The 19,325-nt window shown below is 40.4% G+C and overlaps 1 pseudogene; it reads right to left on the bottom strand.

Annotated features, from left to right (window-relative positions):
- Positions 1-16,074: 16,074 nt before the first annotated feature.
- LOC111154364 lies at positions 16,075-17,330 on the bottom strand (annotated as a pseudogene).
- Between the last annotated feature and the right edge of the window lie 1,995 nt (positions 17,331-19,325).

Below are 19,325 nucleotides of genomic sequence, written 5' to 3' on the forward strand. Positions count from 1 at the left end.
ATAGCTAAACCACCACTGTCAGTTCTATCAACTATATGTGAAGTAGGAATATAAATATCTTTGAATGATAACATGCATCTATAATTATAAAACAACCCACATTTTCATGTGGTGGTACCACGTTTCGCCTTTAAAAGCTCTGTAAGTACTATTGGGGATGAACACTTAGGACAAAGATGATTGATCAACCCTCACCTTCCTTGACCCCACTCAGCTTTGAACACTAGTGCCCTTCATCTGTAGGTTCAGTTCTGTTTCATCAACAATGTATGAACTAAGAAGTATTTCCAACATTTCTGCCCTCCCCTAACATCTGTAATCTGGAGCAATTCTGAATTTGGAGAGTTGGACTCTCTTCTCATTGTTGGGTCTTCTACCACAAATCCCAAGCAGCAGTCCAGTTTTCTGCAGGAGCAAGAGCTCTTTCTGAAATTTCTGTCCACTTGCAAGAGTCTATATGATACGCATGCCTTGAAAATACCTGTCTTCAGGATTTGGAACTGCCCCATGTTATCCCAGATGCTGACTACAAGCTGAAGATTTACCTAAATTTCAATCTGTGAATATTGTTTTCATCAGTTTGGTCAGCTATTACAGAAAGCCACAGAGTGGGCGCCTTAAACAACAGAAATTTATTTCTGACAGTTTTGGAGGCTGGGAAGTTTCGGATCAATGTACCGTCCTATTTGGTTTCAGGTGCGGAGGACCTTCCTCCTAACTTGCGGCAGCTACCATTTCACCGTGTCCACCCACACATGACAGAGAGCAAGTGAGAGCAGACTCTCTGGTGTTTCCTCTCACGAGGACACTAATCCTATGAGGTCAGAGCCCCACCCTTAAGACTTCATTTAACCTTATTTACTCCTTCTTAGGCTCTGTCTCCAAATACAGCCATACCGAGGATTAATAATTCAATGTATGAATTTCAGAGGACGTAATTCAGCCCATAGTGAAAATAAAGACTAATATAAATCTAAATCAATCTTAAGTTATCCATATATACTCAACAACCAAAAAAAAAAAAAATCAATGATGTCTAATATTTATTAAAAACTTACTTCCACCAAATTATTTTTTATTTTTAGGATGATATTCCTAAGTCAGGTATCACTTCTGCCTGCTTTGCAGCAGAGGACGTTGAAGGTTTAAGGTCTCGAACACCCTAACCACCGCCCCACAGCTACAAAAAGACAGCGTTGGAACCAGATCCATATCTGCTGGAAATCAGAGCCCAAGCGAGATCTGTGCGCTCTGCCCTCCTGGATGAAAACTGTATTTCCGGTCGACCCTCAGTCCCAGCCTCTCCCCACTCCTCAGACATTAAGATTCACACACACACACACACACACACACACACACACACACACACACACCTGAGTTCTGGCAATTACAAAGCTGACAGTGAGTCACTCACGATCAGGTACTCAGCACCTGTGATCAGACGGGGCTGGGGGTGGGGAGGGGCACTAGATGACAGTGTATATATCTACATATGCCTGCAAAGATGAACGTGAACCCGGGAAGTTCAGACGGCTCTGCTGACACATTCTGCAGCGTTCTGTCTCTCTGACTCACGCTGTTATTTCTGATTCCACATCGCTTGTCGTGTTATAGCAGCTTTCAAACTGCCATCACAGCCATCTTTCCATCACAGCACAACATCCATTCGTTCTTGAGTTCAGCAAACACTGCAGAGCCCCTACTCCGCCTTGGGTGTTGCTCGCCCACGCACTGTGGTTCCATTCCAGAACAGGCCAGCATCCACCAACCCACATGCAGCTTCGACCCTAGCTCGGGGAAATGGAAACAAATGGCCATACTATACGACATGTAACAAAATAGAGAATGTGTAGAAATTATGGAAAAAGGAAAAGCAGCACCAGGTAAGGGAGACGAGGAGTAAGAGAGGAAAATGCCAAGGTGAATCTCTTTGAGGAGGAGACGTTTGAACGAAGATGTAAGGACGTCCAGGTAAGACCTGTCTGAAGGCTTGGACCAGAGGGGATGAGGGTTGGATTCTGGATATATTTTGAAAGTAAAAGAAACCTCACCCACTGACCCAGGTCTGCCAGTTCTTGATCCAAAGGAAAGAAGTGTTTATCCTTCAACACAGGAGGGGGAGGGGCTTGATATAACACCTAACATATATTAAGCACTTATTACCCACCAGACATACTAACAGTACATCTTAAAGCACAGAAACATTAAATGACTTGAGTCAGTAAGCAGAAGAGCTGGTATTTGAACCCAAAACATCTGGGACTAGAACCCTTCCAAAGGACCACTCCTCATTGCTGGTTAAGGCACACTTCATAGACTTGAGATCTGGTGAGTTGGGGAAAAAACAGCTGGGACTCATGCACCGGGGAGAATCAGGGGAACCCCTGAAGTCTACAGCAGTCCCTAACTCACCACGGAGGCAGAAGACCCGTTTTTTAAAAAAAAAAAAGAGACAGTAACAACTAATGAACTTCATTCTGAAAGCAGTAAGTCTCTGGGCATGAGGTGATCCCACAGTGGGATGACAGCTAACTAGAAATACGGCAATTTTACACACTTCTCCATGTTCTTAAATAGGGCATGGCACATGATTGAACACTTTCTTCATGACTGGAGACAACGTTATGAACATTCATGAGAGCACTGGACTCCAGGAAGCGGAGCTGCTTCTGCCAGTTGGCTTCAGGGGAGGTTTGGGTAAGATTCTTTTTCAAAGGAGTATATTGAAGCTTGAAATGAGACAAAGAGATTAGGTGGCTGACAGAACCCAAGGAGAGTTTCTGCAGCTTAGCCTCCGGAGAGATAAAGGGAATTGATTCGGAGTACAGCTGGCCCTTGGGAACTGCATTTCTGCCTCTGAACTGGAGGGTGTGGAGATGATGGAAAGGGGCTGACAGGGGTGCTGCTACCTTGGGATGACTGGCATTTTCCTGGGAGGACAAAGCCATATGCGAGGCTAGAAAAACACAAGTGAGGACCCTCCCCTGCTCCAGACTAGGGCTGTGCTTACAGGTCCCCGAGCTTTCCTTTCACAAACACCCCAGGTGCACCACGCATGCACATGCGGGAGAAACAGCACAAGCAGAAGGTACTCCAGGGGGTGTCTTGCTGGAGAGAGAAAAGCAGGTGTTGCACACTGATAGGAAAGACATGGGAGTGAAATCCACACAGAGAGGGTCATTACTTTGTTGAAATTTGAACTACAGGGGTTTAGCTCCCTCTTAAAATTGGTATAATGTCTTCCCACGAACCTCTCCTTTTGGATTGGGAATCGTATTTCTTAAACAGATTTTTAGGAAATTGAATCAGGGTACATTCCAGTGCTGTAAATTCAAGCAGAATTCTGAGACGGTTCTCAAGACCCAGCCCCACCCCTGACCCAGGTGCCCGCAAACTTACAGGTGTCACTGTGAAGGGTTATGTAGATAAAATAAAGGTTCCAAATCTTAAGACGGGGAAATTATGTTTGGTAGGCCTGATCTGGCAGGTGAGCCCCTAAACGAGAGGTGCCTGGGTGGCTCAATCAGTTAAGCCTCTGCCTTCATCTCAGGTCATGATATTGAGGCCCTGGGAACAAATCCCACATCAGACTCCCTGCTCAGTGGGGGAATCTGCTTCTCCCTCCCCTTCTGTCTCTCTCAGCCCCCCACCCAGCTTTTGGTCTCTAACTCTCTCTCTTGCTTTCTCTCTCTCTCTCTCACTCACTCTCTCTTAAATAAATAAATAAAATATTTTTAAAAGAGAGAGAGATGGGTCTCCTTCTGGTGAAAAAAATTCAAAATGTGGGGGTGGGCGGTGGGGAGGAATATCAGAGTTTTCTATTTGGGGATTTCTTAAGGCAAGCTCTGTCTTGCTCCTAAAGTATGTTTTACTACTAAGTGGCAATCATAAGAGCTACGTTTCACTATGAAGTTGAGTCAAAACCAACTAGCAAAGAAAACAAATCTAAAAATGATTTTAGTAAATATGTTACAATTACTTAATATGAAACCATCTGTGAATAAATCCATTTACCTCTCAATAGTTTATCTATAACTGATCCCTCTTATTTAAATTATCGGTCTATTTTTTCCTTTCTAATGAAGTTCATACTGTTTAAACTTTAAAAAAAAAGTGAGTATTAAATCTGGCGTGTCTGGGTGGCTCAGTCAGGTAAGTGTCTGACTCTTGATTTTAGTTCAGGGTCATGCTCTGGTTCAGGGTCAGGCTCTGCACTCAGTGGGGAATCTGCTTGAGATTCTCTCTCCCCCTCTCCCTCTGTCCCTGCCCCACAATGCATATGCGTGAATATGTGCACTCTCTCTCTCTCTCAAATAAGTAAAATCTTAAAGAATAGAACTACAAAACAAAGTATTAAATCATATTGAGTAAGGAAAAGGTTAAGGTATAGGCAGGGAGAGATAGGGGGCTCCTGGCTGGGTTCTGAGACTATTCCTGGCAGGCAGAAGCCATTAAGCCAGAGTGAGCAAGAGATAAGAAAACAGACCACCTGGCCTCCGATGGTCAGGAGTATTTTCCTCTGGTCGCTACAATATATCATAGAAAATGGCCAAACCTCAAAGGACTAAGTCATTAAGGGTGTTATCAATAGTCCATGCTCAAAACAAGACGGCACAGGAAACTCAAGGGCATAAGCTTCCCTGTCAGTTCTCAAAAAAAAAAAAGACCGTCTTAAAAGCCCTCAGTGGCAACCCTGTTGGGACCTGTCTTACTCCTGAGAGCTTTTTCTGTATCCTTGCTTAATAAAACTCTATCGTTTTACTCACTCTCCTTTGTCAGAAAGATTTCTTCTTCGACTCCATGAGACAAAAACCTCACTTTCCAACTTCAATATGAACAACAATCTTTATATTTCTACATACAATCCATTCATACACTTACCCAGATGTGAAATATTTTTAAAAGTCTCTTCAGAACTCAAAGGAAAAAGGTTATATAATAATATAACATCATGGTTCATAAAGGTAAAAGAAATTATAATGCCTAATTCGAGAATTTAAGTCAGAATCAAGGACTTTTTTAAATCATTGACATTTCAAATGTAAAATTTTGGCTTTTAAGACAAACAGCAAAAACAATGTAGATATACTGAAAATATTGCCCCAACATTGTAATTAATTATTTTTCTGATAGGGATTTTTAAATGGTACAAGGAAAAAAATCCTCCCCTTTAATTTTTAATAAAAAATATAAATGCATTTGCTGAGTGCAATCTATCTGTCCCCACCTCCTGTTCATTGTTTTAAAGACAGGGACAAAAATAAAAATATTCAAGGGAGGCCTTCCAGCCAAGGGGAGTGCCTGTTTCCTATTGCTAAGAGATAGGAACTTCAAAGATGGAGTCCAGATCCCAGGATTATGACTCAGCAAGATTTCTGGCATTTGTTACAAACTAATGAGGCTCCTCAGAATCTCATCCCCTAGCAAACTGATTGGCTGTTAAAGGACTATAATGGCCAGGGAAAATCCAAACCTGGCCAAGAAGGTCCTGTAATTGTGCAACTTTTAAAGCAATTCCCAGTCTCCTCTAAACTAACCAACAAAGTTTTCAGCTAAAGCAGTGATACCCTGGTAGAATGAGGCAGGACCCTTGCCTGCAAATCCCAGAACATTGCTTGAGCGATGAAAGGGGTTTGGTTTGGTTTGGTTTTTAGGTCACTCAGCTGGAAAATCGAGAAGTAATACTGGCTTGAGGCACAGCTAGACAAAGTGCACAAATACTGACCCTTAGACTTTCTCCATGTAACAAGCATGAGGGTCCCCAAGAACCCCAGGCCTCACAACCAACAAGCCTAACAGCTCCAGCTGTTGAAGATCTCTAAAACCTCTGAAAAGGGGTTCTGGGGAGTCTGACAATCCTGGTTTTTAGGGTCACATGCCCAACTCTAGCTGGAAGAAGACAGGGTGGGATGAGCTATGGCAGGCTAAGATGTGCAATCATACCCAAAATGCATGTGGTTTGTTTCCATTAGAGAGCTCAGGTTTTGTGATCAGAATGTCACCAGCTAGATCCCAAGACCTGGCCTTATGGCCCACCTGCTTATACTCACTAACCTTTGTCTTACATTTTCCCCTTCTCTTTCTGGTTCTTCTATCTGGCTTTCCCCTTAATTCGGACAAAGGAAACTGGAAACCACCACTTCCTGATCCCCACCCCATCCCCCCCCCTATCCCCCAGCCCCACCACCCTACCCCACACCCCCACCCCCCACAAGGTGCTGGTAACTGCTCTGATAAATCTCCCAGGGCCCCCAACCACCGAGACCCTTTGAGCTAAACCTGACTCCCACCAGCACAGATGGACCTCTGGGGTGCATGGGGTGGGGTGGGGTGACCTCTGGAATGACCTCCAATTACCTTTACCTCATTATAATACTAAACTCTCCACCTCATTTACATGACATACGATGTATGTACACACATTTTTCCTTAAGACTCATGCACGACCTTATGCCCACCTCTAAACAGGAGGACAAGGCTGCCGATCTAAATGTTCATCCTAACCCTAAACAAAAGGAACCCATTCTCTTTCTCTTTCTCTTTCTCTTTCTCTCTCTCTGAGTCACAGCTTTGAAAGCCATTCTGCCTGATCTCCTTTCTTGCTTCAAATAAAAGTTTTCTTTGGGAGACAACCCAGCCTGGTGCAGTTTCTGACTCACCGAGGAGTGAACTCTCGTTGGTTCAGATACAAGAAGGAGACTATATGCTGGGTGACAAAACAGAGAGGGGTCTCTATACCTCCAGACAGGAATCCTCTCATCTTTCCCACTCTCAAGAGCCGCTGTGGATGCAGAGAGACCAGGGACATACTCCTGGCACTCAGAACCTGAAAAAATTGGTCTGACCGTGGGCAAAATCAGCTCACTAAGGAAGCAGGGAGATCCTTGATATACCTGTCCAGTGGATGTAGTGCCTGTGTCGTCAAAGGGCAATTTCACTGAGGTTCTATAAAATAGGAATCTTTTTTATTGTAGTTAAAGTTGGACAAGGACAAATTCCAGTGTCATGTGTAAGGGTATTAAAAACTGGACTTACTGGGGAAAAAAAAACAAACAGAAAAATCAAGGATTGGAACTAAGAACCATGTAATCTGCATTCTCTCAACATCACAGAGAGAGGTCCGCATACTAGGGACATACCACAGGTCCCTGTCCCCCAGGGGAGGGATCCTGACTCTCTACAGTCTTAAGAGGCAATCACGAGAAGCTTAGGATATGGAATCTAAATAGAAAGATGTAGGCACCGGACACCCTGAGTATAAATGCCAGCACAGCTGAAGGTCGTGTGACAACGCCAGCTGCCATCACCCGATCGCTGGTGGGGAGTGGGTTGCTGGGGCTGCTGGAAGGGAGTCCCTGTTACTGCAGGTGCAGGCACAGCCGTTCCTCTTGGGGAAGGGGGAGCCTCTCTATCTAAGTCCCTGAACAAGTTTCCGTTTCCCTCCCAGGATGTATTTTGTCATTTAGCTTTCAACTGCAGGGTCAAGAAGCGCCATGTTCAAACCTGACTTGGTGAAATAAATGTCACCCCAAGATGCCGGCCATGGAACAGAATAGAGAAACCAGAGAGGTCGCCTCCCTTTAGAGATCATGTAAGTGCTTGCTTTCGCTCTGGGTGTTGGATGTGGGATCATTTGTCATGTGACTGGAACATTTCTAGAACTGGGAGAGCAATGAAGGCAGGCCCTGGGGGTCAGGATCCCAGGTATGCTGGGCAGTCAAGCCCTGACACGGTGTACCCTGTGACAGCTGTTGTTCTGGCTGTCCCGCAGGGACCCCACAGGGTTTCTAGGCCCATCCTCCCTTGGCTGCCAAGATGCTCAAGAGGCCTCGCTCTTCCTTTTCCTCCTTCCTGTAGACAAGGTGATTGTGTTATTCAGAGCCTGACATGCGCCCAAGCAGCTCCAATCAGAATCATTGTAAACTGGAATTAACTGTAAAACGTATCTTGTTACATCCCTACTCAGAACTTTACAGTGACTTCTGATTATTATTAAATGCAGACTCCGGATCATGGCTGGTGACAGTGGCATCCAACCCTCAGTGTGTACTGTCCTTTGGCACCTCAGCACACGCCAGCCCTAACGGGTTTCTCTCATAATATGTCAAGCTCTTTCAAGTCTGTTCTTTTGGGTTCATTTTTTAATTTTTTTGTTGACTTTTTTCCTTTGGTAACTTTTAAAAAATACACTTTCAAACTTACAGAAAAGTTATCACAATAAGAAAATGCGTCCCTGTATACCAATTATCTAAATGCATCAATTGCCACACTTTGCCCCATTTGTTTTTTATTCTCTCTCTACACATTATATGTATGTGCCTTTTACTTAAACCATTTGAGCGAGATATTATGCATCTTTACTCCTGAATACTTGCATGTTTTGGTCCTAAGAATAAGGAAATTCTCTTTCAGAAACAGAAAGCAATCAATCAAAATCAAGACATCTAACATTAATGCAACACTATTAAGTATTCCACTTTCCATATTCAAATTTCATCAACTGTCTCAGTGATAGTCTTTATGGCAACTAGTTTTCCACTCCATTATCTCAATTCTCTTTTATTATCCTTTTATCTGGGGAGGTTCTCGGACTTTCTTATCTTTCTTACTCAGGTATACATCACAAATATGGGTGATATCTTTAATCACTATTATATATAGTCATGAATATTTCCGTCATCATGTGACTTCAGACTCCCGAACTTCAATATGTCTTTCTGAAGACTGTTCTTCACAGGAATTGCTAAGCAAACTGAGAGACTGTGATCATAATAGCAGGCTCTCGGGTCCCCTCTCCCTGGAATAATCTCCAGGAAGCCCGTCATTTGCACTCTTGTCAATGCCTGGCCCGTGCTCCGTCTTAGGTCTGGACTGCAATTATACTTCATTCCAAGGACCCCTGGACACAGCTGGCTCTGCAGCCAACAATTAGGTGCCCGAGAAATTATGTCAGAGCTGCTGGGCCACCTCCCTCACACTAGCCTCTCCATCTGGCTTTGCATTAGAATCATCCGAGAAGCTTGGAAAACCGCTGGTGCCCCATGTCAATTACACAAGACTTTCTGGAGAGGCTCAGGTAGTTACTGCTTTCTCCTTTCCTGATAGACGTGGATATAGATTTTGATTAATTCTCTTTATCACAGCCCAAACCAGTTCTGCATCTAAATATTACTGAAGACGGGAATAAGTAAAAGGAATTACAACATTAACAGGTGTCCTCTGTCCATCCCATGAGGCTTTTGCAGGGTGACTCCATGTGTAGCTTCCAGCCTGCCTCCTTGTGGCAGAGAAAAGATCTTTTGTATGAAAGACATTAGAATAAATTGGCCTCCTATACATTTTATAATTTTTCACCATTCATTTCTCTTTCCAAAAAGTTTACAGATTTTTTTTTACATTTATTCATTCAACTAATATTAATAATTAGTTAAGAAAATCAACCAAATTTTGTTCGCTGGTTTCTATCTTTGAGGTCACATTTAGAGAAGTCTACCATTCTCAGTTTATATAATTATTCATTTATTTTTCCAGTAATCTTATTATTTCAATTTTTAATAGCTAAAATTTTGACCGAGCCACAAATTGGATGATGCATGGAATGGGGTAAGAATCTAAATTCATTTCTTTTAAAAGTAGGGTCAATTGTTACCCAAAACAGTGTTTGTCAAATTCATTTTTTCCTCACTGATGTGGAATATCACTCTCATCATATACAAAACTCTTATACTACATAACTTATCTGTTTCTGGACTTTCTCGTCTCATTGCTCTTTCTCTTCCTCTGCCAGCATCAGGCAATTTTAATTTTAATTGTATAGTCGACTTTGTCCATTCCCTTTCTTTTTTTTTTAGGAAAAAATTGTTAGCACTTCTTTAATACTTAATTATTGAAATTAACTCTGGAACCACTTTGGAAAGCTGGAGTCTCAATGGCAATTGTATTCTATTTGTAGATTAATATGAGAATTTACTTCTTTACAATATTATGACTTTGCACCCCAGAACGTCCGCTTAATCAAGGCTTCTTTTATGTTTCTCTCCTCATTTTGTAGTTTTCTTCCAGAAAGACTTGAGCCTTTTTGTCAGATTCATTTCTAAGTATTTGTAATTTGATTTTGGAGGAAGAAAAAGTAAAGACCTTAGTTACCCTGTTTTAATTTCTATATACGATCATCTGCTCTTCAGCCACAGAGCTCCTACACAATGGTTTTTAAGGATTCTAAACCCTGAGGTGGGAATATAGACTATTGCACACCAAAACACTAAACACTTGGGCTAATAAAGTGGTGTTATGAATTTTTTCCTTCAGTAATTTCTGAATTTACTTTATCTTATCTTCATATTTTAAAATGTATTTAAAATGTGAATGAGGAACCGGATAAAACCCAAAAACTCCCATTCTTTCCATTCATAACTTCAGTATACTATGTGTAGCTGTGGGCATTTACATTCTCTAAGACATTTTTTAATTAGTCATTCCAACTAGATTGTAAAAGCCTTGAATTTTTTTTTCCAATACCTTTTACTTTTATCTTTTATGTCACCAAGGATTATGGAAATAGTAAGTGCCTAGCAAATTCCTCCTCAGTGAGTTTATCAGGTCAGTTGAATAAGGCAAAAGATGGGGGGAGGGGAAGAACTGCAAAATGTGATGTGGCGTTTCAAAATTATTTATGTGTTATCTTGTTTTTTTTATTTATTTTTAATTTTCTTTCAAAGATTTTATTCATTTGAGAGAGAGAGAGCAAGAAAGAGCAGAGCCAGAGGGAGGGGCAGAGAGAGAAGCAGACTCCCCACTAAGTGGGGCCTCCATCCGGGAACACTGGGATCATGATACCTTGTTGTTGTTGTTGTTTTTTAGTGTGCTTCTCGTGTGTATGTCCACATCCCCAACTAGACGGTAAGCATCTGATGAATAGGAACTGTCTCTCATATTCCCTACTTCTATGTTCTAGTTACACAGTTTGAACACATCGGAGCCAGTTTAGTGAATGTTACTAGCTCGACTAAAAATAAAATCTCGCATGCTAAAGAACTGTATCAGCAATAAAAAATGTCAAATGCAGAACAGATAATATATTTACATTCTAAACATGCATTTTTACAGCCTTTATCCCATTTTACACATAGCTGAAAAGGTTCCAATCCTCTTCAGAAAGGGATTTTAGCGAAGTAAGCATTGGGATGGTGGAGGAGTGGAGGGCGGGGTAGGGGTCCTCATGTTTCATTACATTGTAGAGTGCCAGAAAGTAGCCAGAGTACTTATAATATACAAAAAGAAATGTGTTACCAAAGAAAAGTTAGATACAAATTTATGTAGATGGATCCTTCTTGGTTCTTGTTCTGCAGCTGGTAAGGGAAGGTGACAAGGGAGCAACCAGCTGTTAAGCAGTAAGCAACCTACCACTTACTGATGTAACTCTTCCATTAAAGTAGTTTTGTTTTAAAGAAAATATTTAATGTGTTGAGATGTTATAGATTCAATTTTCTATGTAATTACTTTCCCCTTTCTCATGAATAATCAAGTTAGCTGTACTTAACCTAGAACTGTGTAAACTCAGAATGTCATTAAAAAGCAAAGCCTTTGTTCTGAAACACCACAAGATGGTGATATTGCTCCATTTAAAATGTCTTTAAACCATGCGCGGCAGGCACACACTTGTACAGACACACACAGAACTTTCTCCAGAGGGCTTGTGTTTTCTTTGTCATAAAATTAAGATTTCAAGTTCATCCGTGTTTCCAAATGAATCATGTAGAATCAAAACCATCTTATGTAATAAAAAGTACTAGAGTGATTCTTACTGTGAATCGTATCTTTCTCTCTGCTGGCTATATGCATTTGTCTTTTGTATGAAGCTTCGAAGTGAATGTGTGTGTGTGTGTGTGTGTGTGTGTGTGTGTGTGTGTGTATGGTTTATCTTCCAGATGTCTATTATCTTCCCTCTTCCTCTGTTGCTCCAAATGTATGCCTCCCCTCTGGTGAGTCTATGTGTCACTATAATTGTCTCCCCCATTAACTTGTGACTAATGATTGAAACCTCAGTGCCAAATAAATGTGCATGTGCGTTCATTTTGTGAACAGGTTGGTGTGCCATATTTTTTATTTCTATTCTTCATCTCTTCTGTTTTTTCATTAAAAAATATTAATATAGCAGTGGAATCTGGGTCCATAACTATGATCAAAAAAATTTTTTTTCTGGGGTGCCTGGGTGGCTCAGTGGGTTAAGCCGCTGCCTTTGGCTCAGGTCATGATCTCAGGGTCCTGGGATCGAGCCCCGCATCGGGCTTTCTGCTCAGCAGGGAGCCTGCTTCCTCCTCTCTCTCTGCCTGCCTCTCTGCCTGCTTGTGATCTCTCTCTGTCAAATAAATAAATAAAATCTTTTAAAAAAATTTTTTTTTCTTTCCCCTTTTCTTTGGCTCTCCTTTCTCCTTCTACTTCTCTCCATAATATTCACTACATGTTTGGTTTTTTAAAATTAGTTATCATCAAACTAAATTAGGAAATAGGAAACTATCTTACATGTTTTATATGTTCCCGTGTCTGTGGAAGGGAACTGTTCGTGGATCTTTCATTCTTTCTTCCTTTCTCTTTCTTTCTACTCCTCTGGAGGCCCTGTACGTGATTTAAGAAGGGTCCCCTATTCAATTGATGTGTGTGGTTTGTGGACATTGACTTCAATAGAAAAGAAAAAAAGAATCTCATTTTGATCCACTATATCAGTCAGAAGTTATTGTCTTTAGAGTGAATTGGTTTTCTCTAAAATGTTTCTACAAGAGGTTTGGCTACCTGCTGATTGAATGTTTATATTTTAATCTAACATGGAGTTATATTGCCTGATTCCACTATCACATTCATGAACTAATAAAATGTTTTTCTCTTTAAAAAGTAACTGTGTCTTTCTCACCACTCCTTTTTGATATCATACTGTAAGTCTCACGAACACAATAAAACAAGAAGGAAGTAAAGCATATGGTTTGGGTATGAAGAAATAAAACTGGCTTTACTCACAAGTGACATGATTACTTACGCACAGAATCTGAAAGAACTGACCAAAAAAATTTTCTTAGGACCAACTAGCAAATGTTTCTAGAAGGCTGCAGGATACAAGGTTAATATACAAAAACCAATTTCTTTCCTATATACCAGCAATGAATAACTGAAATTTGAAATTAGAAACAATACCATTTACATTCGAACCAACCCCAACAATTAAATATTTATGTATAAGCACAGCAGAACAGGTACAAAATGTATATGAGGAAAACTGTAAAACTCAGATGACAAAAATCAAAAAAGGTCGAAAGAAATGGAATGATGTTCAATGTTCAAAGATAGGAAGATTCAATATCATCAAGATGCCAGTTCTCCCCAACTTGATCAATAGATTCAATGAAACCTCAATCAATATTCCAGCAAGTTATTTTGTGGATAGTGACAAATTGATTCTACAGTTTATACAAGAGGCGAAAGAATCCGAATAGCCAGCACAATTCTGAAGTTGAAGAACAGTAAGAGAATTAACGCTACATGCCTTACTATAAATCTATAGTTATCAGAACAGTGTGGGATTGGTAAGAGCATAGACGGATAGATTAATGAAATAACATGGTGAACCCAGAAATAGACTGGTGCAAATATAGTCAACCTACCTCAGACAAAGGAGCAAAGACAGTTAAATACACACAGGACACTCTTCAACAAAACGGTGCTGCATCTACTGGACATACACATGCAAAAAAAAATAATCTAGACATGGGACTCACACCCTATGCAAAAATTAGCCCCAAATCCTTTATGGACCTAAATGTAATATCCAAAACTATAAAGCTTCTAGAAGATAATACTGTAGGAAATCTAGGTGCCCTTGGGTTTGGGGAAGGCTTTTTTAGACTCAACCGCAAAAGTATGATCCACGAAAGCAAGCATTGGTCATTTCGACTTCATTAAAATTAAAAAGTTTGGCTCTGAAAAAGACACTGTTAAGAAATGAAAAGCTACAGAAAATGTTTATGAAACACAAATCTGATAAAAGATGTGTATACAAAACATACCAAGAACACTTAAAACCCAACCGTAAGAAAACAAATAGCTCAATTAAAAAGTGAGTAAAATATCTAAACACGCAGCTCACCAAGTAAAATATCTAGAGGACAAATAAGCATACGAAAAGATGCTCAACGTCAAATATCATCAGGAAGTTGAAAATTTAAAAAAACGAGACATACCTATTAGAATGCCTAAAACCAAAACACCCAGGTGTAGAGCAACAGGAACTCTCATGGCTGATAGAATGCAGAATGGTACAGCCACATTGGAAAACAGTTTGACGGTTTCTTACAAGGCTAACCATAGTCTTACCATATGATTCAGCAGTTGTACTCCTAGATGTTTACCTAAATGAATTTGAAATGTTATGTCCACACAAAAACCTGTGTACAAAGGTTAATAGAAGGTTTATTCATAATTGCTGCAAACTGAAAGGAATCAAGATGTCCTTTAACAGGGGAATGTATAAACTATGGTATATCCATACAATGGAATACTATTCAGTCATAAGAAGAAAGGAGCTATCAGGGCACCTGGGTGGCTCAGATGGTTAAGAATCTGCCTTTGCCTCAGGTCATGATCTCAGGGTCCTGGGATCTAGCTCCAAGTTGAGCTCCCAGCTCAGTGGGGAGTCTGCTTCTCCCTCTACTTCTGCCTCTCCCCCTGCTTGTGCTCTCTGTTTCTCTTTCAAATGAATAAATAAAATCTTAAAAGAAAAAAAAAGGAAGAAGAAGAAATGAGCTATCAAGCCATAGAAAGACATGGAGAAACATTAGATGCCTATTGCTAAGTAAATAAGCAAGTCTGCAAATGCTACAGTGTATGATTCCAACTATCTTACATTTTTGAAAAGCCTAAATGATAGAGAATAAGATTAGTGTTTGCCAGGAGTTCACAGAGATCAAGGAAACGAGGGAGTGATTAAGAGATGGAACACCAAGGGCACCTGGGTGGCTCAGTCGGTTGAGTGTCGGACTCTTGATTTTGGCTCAGGTCATGATCTCAGGTGTGTGAGATAGAGTCCCGTGGGTGAGCCCCTCTTCGAGCCCTTAGCCAGACTCCGTGCTCAGTAGGAAGGCTGCTTGAGATTCTTTCCCACTTTCCCACTGATTCTTTCCCCCTCCCCCTCTAAAATAAGTAAATCTTTAAAGAGTGAGAGAGAGAAAGAGAGGGATGGAACACAAAACCTGGGGGCAATAAAACAATTCTTTATGACACCGTGATGGTGGATACATGGTGTTATGCATTTGTCAAAACACTTCGAATGGTACAACACAGAGTGAACCCTAATCAACTGTGGACCTTAGTTGATAATAATGTATCATTATCGGTTCACTGATTATAACTAATGTACCACACTAAAGGGAGATATTAATAATTGGATAAACTTCAAGGAAGGGTGCAGTAGAGAAAAAGGTTTTTGAGAACTCTGTACATTCTGCATAATTTTTCTATAAACCTTAAACTGCTCTAAAAATAAGATCTATTAACTTAAAAAAAACCAAACAGGTAACCTTTTACATCTCACACTCTTTTTTTTACCACTATCTTATTTATTTTCTTTCATCATTCAGGTTTGTTCAGAACATTAAAATAAGAATGAAGGGGAAAAGAATCACATTTTTTAAAAGATTTTATTTATTTATTTGACAGACAGAGATCACAAGTAGGCAGAGAGGCAGGCAGAGAGAGAGGAGGAAGAAGGCTCCCTGCTGAGCAGAAAGCCCAATGCGGGGCTCGATCCCAGGACCCTGGGATCATGACCTGAGCTGAAAGCTTTAACCCACTGAGCCACCTTGGCGCCCCAAGAATCACATTTTTAAAACACAATCTGTCCAAAGTATATGATAATATATGAAACCATGTCATACCTCTTAAGGAAAAAAAATCATTCAAAAATTATTTTGTAATTAAGATTAAAGATTAAGACAAACTTCCATGTAAGCCATGTAAGGTTTAAGGGCAAGTGTTTTCGTTCCAATGATTTTATAGAAATGAGAGAATGATGTGTTTGATTTGAAATATTCAAATCCTCAAAGGTTTCTGCACTAACATTTGAATAAAAACTAACATGTTGGCATAGATTCCATGGCTTTCAGTTTCCCGTTGGATTTCAGAAAATCAGGGATGATCTTTGCCTGAGCTCCTTCCATTATTGCAATGGCCTTTGGGGCTTTCTCTTGGGCAGCTTTGGTTCCCAGGCCCCTATACACACAGCCTTCCTAGCTTCAACCACAGAGAGGGCATGTTGAGAGGACACAGAGGAAAATGCTTGCAGTAAGGTTTAATGATTTTCTGTCCATATCGCAGGGCTCCTTCCCAGTCCCACACATACGAGCAGACACCTGTGGCCTGGTACATAACATGCAGCATGTACACATTGCTGTCCTCAAACCCAGAACTCATCTTCTCCTGGCTGAGTTCACAGATCTTCAGCAGCTCACGAGGGGATTTGTAGTGCTTGGCCCTCCGGAACTCCTCGATGACATCGTGCACATATCTGACCATGTCATGGATAGTTTCTGCCTTTGGGGGAAACCGTTGAGCTTCTGGATTTCCACCTTGGCCTTATCCTTGTCTTTGAGTACAATCCTGGCATGGGCAGGTAAAGATGTAAGAATCTCTTAACTGCTCTTAACTGTCTTCTGTTAGGTACAGGAGGTCAGCGTACGTGGTAAAACAAATACAAAAACAAAAACAAAAACCTCTTCTCCTGGGTTGATACCCTGTACACTCTTTCTTCCGCTAGGGTTCCCCTTGTAGGTCACAAAGATGTTGGGGCAACAACTCTGATTCATTGGCTCAATCTCAGGAAACATTGCAGATCCCAAACAAGAAAGAGTGTCATCTTCCACTGTGAAGTCACTACAGTTACCCTGTGCAGAGAGTACCAAGAAGCCATCACTGTCAAAGTGATGAAGAGCAGCAATGTCACTCAGAATCAAGTCCTTCTTCTCATTGTCTGATTAATCCGGATGTGATGCAAACTCCTTCACAGCTAACAATTTCTCTGAAGGAGTCTTCTCTGGGTGGATTTTCTGGTTGGCCAGAATCCTTGCAGTTAGTTTTACAGTCTCTGAAAGATTCCAGTTTACCCCAAAACAACATTCCAGCTTGTGCCTGGGCCAATCTTCTGACACTCCACATTGCGGTAAAATGCCTGCTTACATGTTCTACATCTAGACAATCCTTTTCCTGGTGAAGCAGTACGCTCAGTGGTTGCCCTTCTTCTTGACCATGAGCACAAAGGCATATGTCTGACAGAGAGCAGTCCCCCACATGGAAGCTTGCCCTCCCTGTCACTTGCCTGGGCGGCAGCAGGTCTCCAGGCCGCCATTGTCTGCAGCTGTCATGATGACAGTGGGGTGGGACTGATGCTGGGTGGGACTGGCAGGGCAGGTGCTGAGGGGCACCTGGCCCCTCCCTGCTGGGAGCCGCAGCTTCCCAGGATAGCTGTTATTGGAGAAGTGTCCCCCAGAGCTTCGGATGCCCGGTGTGGGGGTTGGAGGCGAACTGTAATACTTTTTAATGGCTAAACAGAGTAGTTGTGTGAAATCAGCTGGAGCGCTATTATAGCATTTTTAGTTTCAAAGGAAACTGAATAAAGTGCATACCTCTAGATGGTCTAGTTGTTTAATAATATACTTACTACATTTTAAGAGATTTTTTAAAAAGATTTTATTTATTTATTTGACAGACAAAGATCACAAGTAGGCAGAGAGGCAGGCAGAAAAATGGGAAGCAGGTTCCCTGCTGAGCAGAGAGCCTGATATGGGGCTCAATCCCAGGACCTGAGAACATGACCTGAGCTGAAGGCAGAGGCTTTAACCCACTGAGCCACCCAGGTGCCCCATTTTACGAGATTTTAACAAGACCCTTTCATTAACTATGGGGTCCAATATCCTATTGCGAGATGTGGAAAATGCTAGGAAACATGATCTTAATATTGAAAATATATTTATGACCCTGATTCCTTGACAAGGGCTATCTTAATTAGCCTTATGCATATATTTTTTAATTCTGTCAAATAAATGATGGAATGAATGAATGAATGTATATGTGGGTTATAAAACCATGGCTTAGTCCTTTCTATTGATTTCTAGTTTTCATCTACAGCAAATAAATGAAGTGTGTGATATTCCTTATTCCTCCCCTTGACTCCGATGAGTAAAAGAGAATTATAAGCCTCAACTACAAATTCTTTAATGCACCTTGACTAAAAATTTTAATAGGAGTCAGATGTATATCTTAGCATTTGAATTAGAAATTCCAATGGAAATCTATTATCATAGATGTTTTAAGAATGTAAGTCTCACAACAAACCATTACATGTTAATTAGATAAAAGAGAGGTTTGGTAACTATTTACATGAATTATCATAAAATACTAATCAATGCTTATTTATGCCATCACAATTTAAGGTTGGCCTCTGTATCTGTTTCTTAAAAATGGCAAAAAAAAAACCTGCTGGTAATGAAATTGTTTGATAACAAATCCAAAAATTTTTTCATAAAACTGAACTTAAAAATATGTTTTAGGGAATTACATTTGTTAGAAAACTTATTGTAGAAGACTGTTAAGCACATAAACTGCAATCTATGTTGACATAGGGCATTATTTTTATCTTAGTAATAATTAGTTTATTATGATCTCAGTGAGATAGCTCAAATTAACTAAAGATTATGTAGATTTTCTTAAAATTAGAGAAATAGCTCAATGTCATCCCTAGTTGTAAAAATTAATTTTATAGGTAAAAAGAAAATGTTTACAAGTTTAAAATTCAAAACCTCAATCTACCTAAATTGTTGGGTATGTTGATCTAGATGGAATAAAGGAAAATGGCCTTACCTTGGAAACACAGAGTTGAGATTTATAAAACTTTAGACTTGTGATAGAAACCACATCTGGGACAAGACTACTCAGGGATTATATTCAGGGACTATTCAGGGATTATGAGAGGAGCAGGGTAGAGGAGCTACACAGAATGCTAAGAAATACCTTCCATTTCAATAGGAAGAGGAGTCTATGAAGGAAAATGAGAACAGCCAGGTTAGTGTCATTGAAACATTTATGTACTTCCACTATAATTTCTTCCATCTTACTATATCCACTTCCTCTTATCTATTATAATTGCAAAACAACAACAAATGAGAATCAGTATTCTAGGAACACAGATTCTCTTATCTACAAAGGTTATATGGTATATAGTTAATTACAGCAAATAGAAAATAAGCACAATACGCCAGTTTTTTCTTTTTTTTATATATATATATATT

Source organism: Enhydra lutris, unplaced genomic scaffold (assembly GCF_002288905.1).
Source record: "Enhydra lutris kenyoni isolate GAN:26980312 unplaced genomic scaffold, ASM228890v2 scaffoldscaffold37, whole genome shotgun sequence".
Taxonomy (NCBI): Eukaryota; Metazoa; Chordata; class Mammalia; order Carnivora; family Mustelidae; genus Enhydra; species Enhydra lutris.